This window comes from Bubalus kerabau, chromosome 16 (assembly GCF_029407905.1).
Source record: "Bubalus kerabau isolate K-KA32 ecotype Philippines breed swamp buffalo chromosome 16, PCC_UOA_SB_1v2, whole genome shotgun sequence".
Taxonomy (NCBI): domain Eukaryota; kingdom Metazoa; phylum Chordata; class Mammalia; order Artiodactyla; family Bovidae; genus Bubalus; species Bubalus kerabau.
The window spans coordinates 63,766,934-63,772,933 of record NC_073639.1 but is presented as its reverse complement, the minus strand read 5'-3'; the positions used below and the strand labels follow the sequence as shown (position 1 = coordinate 63,772,933).

Here is a 6,000-nt window from a genome sequence, read left to right as displayed (position 1 = left end):
ACAGGTTCATATCTCAGACACGATAAAGCTGTATAATTTGGACACTGGCTTGTATTCATTAGAAACATCAGTGCTCCAGCCCTTTGCCCATGTCCTCAGGTGCCCCTTGCCCCACGCTCACTCATGTTTCGATGTCCCGTGCCTCCATCCAAGACCGTGGTCCGGCAACCTCATAACAGACCTGGTACTATGACAAAGCCCTCTGTAACCTTCCCTGGCAGTTCGCATTACTCCCTCCCAGGTATCTGTGCTCTGTTGGAGTCCAGCACCGTACTCACAGTATAAGATAGAAGCACAGTGCAGAGAACTTAGAATATGGTGACTGTTTTAAATCCCGGCTCTGCTGTTCACTGAGTCTTGGTTTCCTTTTCTGTAAAATGGACTCAATCTTAACTTCATGGAGTTGAGATTAGGCTTCAGTGGGCAAGTGTATTTAAAGTGCTAAGCAGAGTGCTGGCATTCAATGCATGCTTGCAATTATTGCTATTATGGGACCAATTTGAGAAATATAATTATTGGAGAGCTATGTGAACTCATCCAGCTCAATTGAGTTTAATAAACTCTGCTGAGATGCTGTGGGGATGCACAGTGAGGTAGGATGCTGCATGTGCTCTGGAAGAAATGGCTGAGGTGCTCATCATAAAGTAATTACACTGGGTTAAATGGTTCGGCTTAAGGAAGGGCAAGAGCCCTGCCAAAATAGCCAAAGAGCCTGTCTGGGGGGACATATCTGGGTTAGAGTCCAGTTTAGTAAAAAGGAAAAGACCCTATCTTAGATTAAACCCTGTAAGAAGCATATAGAGAGTAAAAGTACTTCCATATTTCTGTTCAACAAACCAGATGGCAAGAAATGTAAAATCAAGCTTATTAGGAGAAGACAGAAGAAACACATTTAAATGACTTTTCATCTACGCACAGCATGACATTGATGAAAATGCGAATTACAGTTGTTAAAAGGAGGATCTTTCACCAAGAGATGTCTTCGGTTACATGGTTCAACATTCTTCTTTTGGTCTAACATTAGAAGCAGGTCCATGTGACATGTCAGTGTCTCGATCAGTCTTTGAAAATTAATGGTCGAATCAAAGGCTGTCAGAAGGCCCTCTTCTCCTCTTGGCCTTTAAAAGAAATATATTAATTTGCACATCACGTCGTTCCCCAGCATTCCAGCTGCCATCTACCATTCTCCCATGGAAAAAGAATTCTCCAGAATGCCCACAAGTGTGAGCGTCACTGTCATTTCTCGTTGGGTTTTGTTTGTTTCAGGCCGTACATGTCCAGGCTGTGTAATATGGCTTCAGTGCCTTCTCATTAATAAACCCAGCCTTCAGCATGTGGCAGCTTCCATTCTTGCCATCCTCGGCACTATTCAAAGATGCTTTCCACTCCTCTGATTGGTTCACATCGACCCTCCAACCTCATTAACCTGAATCCTGTCTCTCTTCTCCCCAGGGGGAGGAGAAGCACGCCAGCCCTTCATCTTCCCCATTCCTCTTCCTCTCCACAGGCTGGGACAAACTCTCTGGAGAAATTCTCTTGTGTCAGGCATTGCAATCACCGGTTTCCTCAAGCAGAGTTCTGCCTGAGATGATGGGGGTGTGTTTTTCATTTGAAATGAGTCCACATCTGGGACTCACTTAACTTGATTTGGGAAGACCTGTGTTTCTGATCCAAAAAAACAAAACAAAATTTTCTTTTGGTGAAAATAAGCCTGATTTTTTTTTTTCCTTTTGGTGTGGATTGATTTGTCTTCCATTAGATTTAGCTTAGAAGGAAAGAAAGAAGAGAAGGAGAGAGAGAGAACAATGAACACTGAATCGACTTGGCTTAAGGACTGCCTTTCCTTGCTGGCTGATGAGGCCTTACGTCTGTGGACTGATTGAATTATCCACTTCCATTGAAAGGGAGAAGGCAAGGATGGAATCCTCTTCCTGATTGCTGTCCCTTTGGGTTTCCTGCCCAGAAAAAAGTGGTGCAGGATGAAGGGAAGGCTATTAGAAACCACAAAGAAGAAAAATCAACTTGTGTGTTGGCTAGCCTGAATTACCAGGGTATATATTCCGAACTTTATTCCATAGTAACTGCAGAACCCTAGAGGATATCTGGATATCAAAAATGAGCAATAAGCCCCACCCCCTAATGCATCTCTTTACTAAGACATATAGAGGATGCACCCAATATGAGAGAATCCAAGTGTGAAAATCAGATGCATGTGGGGGATGTGAAATGACATACCAAGATGATGATTTAACATAATAAAAAAATCATTTTCCCCCACGAGAATAACTGTAATTTAAAAAGTTAGCTAAACCCTCTACTTAAATTTTTATCTAATTTACAAAGAATGAGTGCTATGTATTTTTTCCTTATAGTTTCTAATACCTACATCCTCTACTTAAATTTTCATTTAAATTTCCAAAGAAATGGGGCTTCCCAGGTGTCTCAGTGGTAAAGAAGCTGCCTGCCAATGCAAGAAACATGGGTTCTATCCCTGGGTTGAGAAGATCCCACATACCAGGCAGCAACTAAGCCTGTGTGCCACAACTATTGAGCTTGTGCTGGACAGACCGTGCTCTGCAACAAAACAAGCCACAGCGATGAGAAGCCTGCGCACAGCAACCAGACAGCAACTGCTGCTTGCCACAACTAGACAAAAGCCTGAGCAGCAATAAGACCCAGCACAGCCCTAAAATACATAAATATTTTTTTAAAATTTCCAAAAAATGAGTGACACATACTCTTTTAATGTAAGTGGTTCAGCTGGTAAAGAATCTGCCTGCAATGCGGGAGACCTGGGTTCAATCCCTGGGTTGGGAAGATCCCCTTAAGAAGGGAACAGCTACCCGCTCCGGTATTCTGGCCTGAAGAATTCCATGGACTCTATAGTCCATGGGGTCCCAAAGAGTCAGACAGGACTGAGCGATTTTCAAAAAGCCTCTACTTAAAATTTTAATTTTCCAAAAATATGCATAGTTTTTAAAGAAATTCACCTAAAGTGGACATGTACCTGTAACTCTCAGCAACTAACTTTTGATTAAAAAAAAAACAACAAAAGACACAGAAATATCATACATGTGAGAAAAAGAGACGCACACACACACAGGCACACATACACATTTTAGGTATAATCTGCCAAAACCGTGCTTGTCAAACTTCCCACTACCCAAAAAATCACGGATAACTTTTGAGTATGATATTTATGTATTACTGTAGCACACAATAATTTACATTATTTACAATATTTACATTTTTTATTAAGATTATATAAGCACAGTGGAAGGGGGAAGTCTGGACATACACTACAAGCTCTGGCATCAGCCAAATCTGTGTTCAAATCACTGTTGTATCAATGACTACCTCTATAATCTTCAAAAGGTTAATCAATCTCATACAGATAATAACATTTACTTTATGGGCTTTTCCAAGGGTGAAATGAGCTAAAATACTTAACACAATAACTGCTGCTTGATACATTTTTAAAAATGATTATTTCAGCATCAGAATTATGATTAAACATTATTAAATAATGTATTGAAGCATTTAGTAGAATTCCTGGAACTCAACAAATACTCAATAATTTTTAAGGACCTGGCCAAAGAAATAATCAACCCAGACATTCTTGAGTATGTTTAATGGAAAACAAAGGTGACATCAGCTGAAGCCTATAATTAGGACAGGAAATAGCAGTCTTTAAGCTTCTTCACCAAAGAACTGAATTTGACTTTTGTGGCAGAACCAAAAATTCAAACTGAGTTAAATCAGCTTTGGGAAGAAAATCAACCAGTTACCATGTCATAAAGACTCTCCAAACGCTTTTAGCTAACATTTGTTAAATGCTTAACGTATATCTGGCTGTGGTTTCCAAGCTCTTGATTGGTATTAACTCAGTTAATGCTCACAAAAGCCCTATGACGCAGGTACTGTTATTAGCCAATTTTACTGGTGAGGATGCCAGAAAACACAAAACAGTTACTTTTCTGAGACCACACTTAGCAACTGTGCTAGAATGGGCCCAGGAGACTGACCTTTACTTCCTCTCACATATCTTCTCTATGACAGATTCCAGCCAAAGAAAGCCCTCTATCTAAAGATAAAAGATGCAAATACGGTAAATCGGCATTCTAAGTAACTGAAAGGAAGAAAAAGAGATGACAATTTACCTGGGAAGCCACTGCGCAAACGCTAGTTGGAAGCACCGGCGTAAGCATCTGTCAGAGTGGCCAACAGGAATGCTGCATACTGAATGGTGGTCAAAAGGTCCAATAGGAATGCTCCATACTGAATGGTAATCTAAAAAAGTCCAATAGGAGTGCTGCATACTACCTGGGTCAAATCAAACCAATTGAATGATCTCTTGTAGAACTTTGTTTGAAAAAATCCTTAGTGACGGAAAAGAAGTCTGCTTATTTGAGCTCAAATATCTGTTGTTATGGAGAAGGAAATGGCAACCCACTCCAGTATTCTTGCCTGGAGAATTCCGTGGCCAGAGGAGCCTGGTGGGCTGCTGTCCATGGGGTCGCACAGAGTCGGACATGACCGAAGCGACTTAGCATTAGCATCTGTTGTTAAAATGGCCTCCCTGGCTCAGTGGGAAAGAATCTGCCTGCAGTGTGAGTGGGGCGGGAGGAGGGAGGGGGGCAGGTGCTTCAATCCTTGGGTGAGGAAGATCCCCTGTAAAAGGAAATGGCAACCTGCTCCAATATTCTTTCCCGGAAAAAGCTCATGGAGTTTGTAATTTGAAAACTTTTTCAACTATGTAATTGAATTTTGACAAGTGCGTTTGAAAGAGAAGTCTAGATTACCATAAGAGTGTAAATATCTGGATGTGATATTCAAAATATTTAACAACCAGTATAGGCTACCAACAGCTTCCCTGGTAGCTCAGTGGTAAGGAATCTGCCTGCTAATGCAGGAGACATGGTTTCAGATCCCTGGGTCAGGACGATCCCCTGGAGAAGGAAATGACAACCCATTCCAGTGTTCTTGCCTGGGAAATCCTATGGACTTAACAGAGGAGCCTGGAGGGCTACAGTCCATGGCGGGGCGGGGGGGTGGGGGGTGTCTCAAAAGAGTCAGACACCACTTAGCACACAACTTAGCAACTAAACAACAACAACATAGCCTACCAACGGTTCTGACTGATATAGGGCTTAAATAACTCATATGCCGGGTCAGAGTGGGTCCCTTTTAGGTAGGACTACGCTGGGCAGCAGAGGAAGCAGAGAAATCTCTTGAGGAAGTGAGTTTAATTTTTGTTTGTTTAGTCCCAAAGTTGTGTCTGACTCTTCATAACCCCACAGACTATAGCCTACCAGGTTCGTCTGTCCATGGGATTTCCCAGGCAAGAATACTGGAGTGGGGTACCATTTCCTTCTCCAGGGGATCTTCCCAACCCAGGGATCAAACCTGTGTCTCTTGCTGGTGATTCCTGCACTGCAGGTGGCTTCTTTACCCCTGAGGCACCAGGGAAGCCTTTTATTTTGACCTAATTGTAGAGTCACATATGGTTGGAAGAAATAAGACAGAAAAAGCCTGTGTACACATCATCTGGTTTTCCTCAATGGTGACATCTTTCAAAACTACAGTACAGATCACCACCAGGGAGTTTAAATATTTTTTAAAACATTAACCTGAATTTTGAGTAAGTTCTGCATGATCACAGAATGGAAGTTAGAGTTTACAAAACAGGGGAAAAGCGAGTCTTCTTTCCTCTGTGTCTTCACACACATATTTCTTCCTGCAGTCAGATATTTCACGGTGGCTTGCATGTCCTTTCTCAAAAATTTGATAAATTTGAAAACATTATAATCTTGCCCATGTGTATATTTTTCCATTGTACAGTGTACTATATCTACATTTTGTGCACCATGCTTGTTTTGTGTAATATCTTGGTGAACTCTTTCATTAAGAAATGAACCTCAGCGACTTCCCCAGTTGGCCAGTGGCTAAGAATTCACCTTGCAATGCAGGGGATATGCGTTCGATCCTTGGTCAGGGAAC

At 41.7% G+C, this 6,000-nt stretch overlaps 1 long non-coding RNA gene across 2 annotated transcripts; it reads right to left on the bottom strand.

Annotated features, from left to right (window-relative positions):
• Positions 1-901: 901 nt before the first annotated feature.
• Positions 902-4,314, bottom strand: LOC129629966 (uncharacterized). 2 transcript variants are annotated; one of them, XR_008703438.1, is made up of 3 exons: positions 4,161-4,314; positions 1,427-1,955; positions 902-1,118 (listed from the first exon to the last, which is right to left on the bottom strand). It is a non-coding gene; the product is annotated as an uncharacterized LOC129629966 (long non-coding RNA). The 2 variants fall into 2 exon arrangements; XR_008703437.1 differs by having other exon boundaries at positions 902-1,955.
• Positions 4,315-6,000: the final 1,686 nt, after the last annotated feature.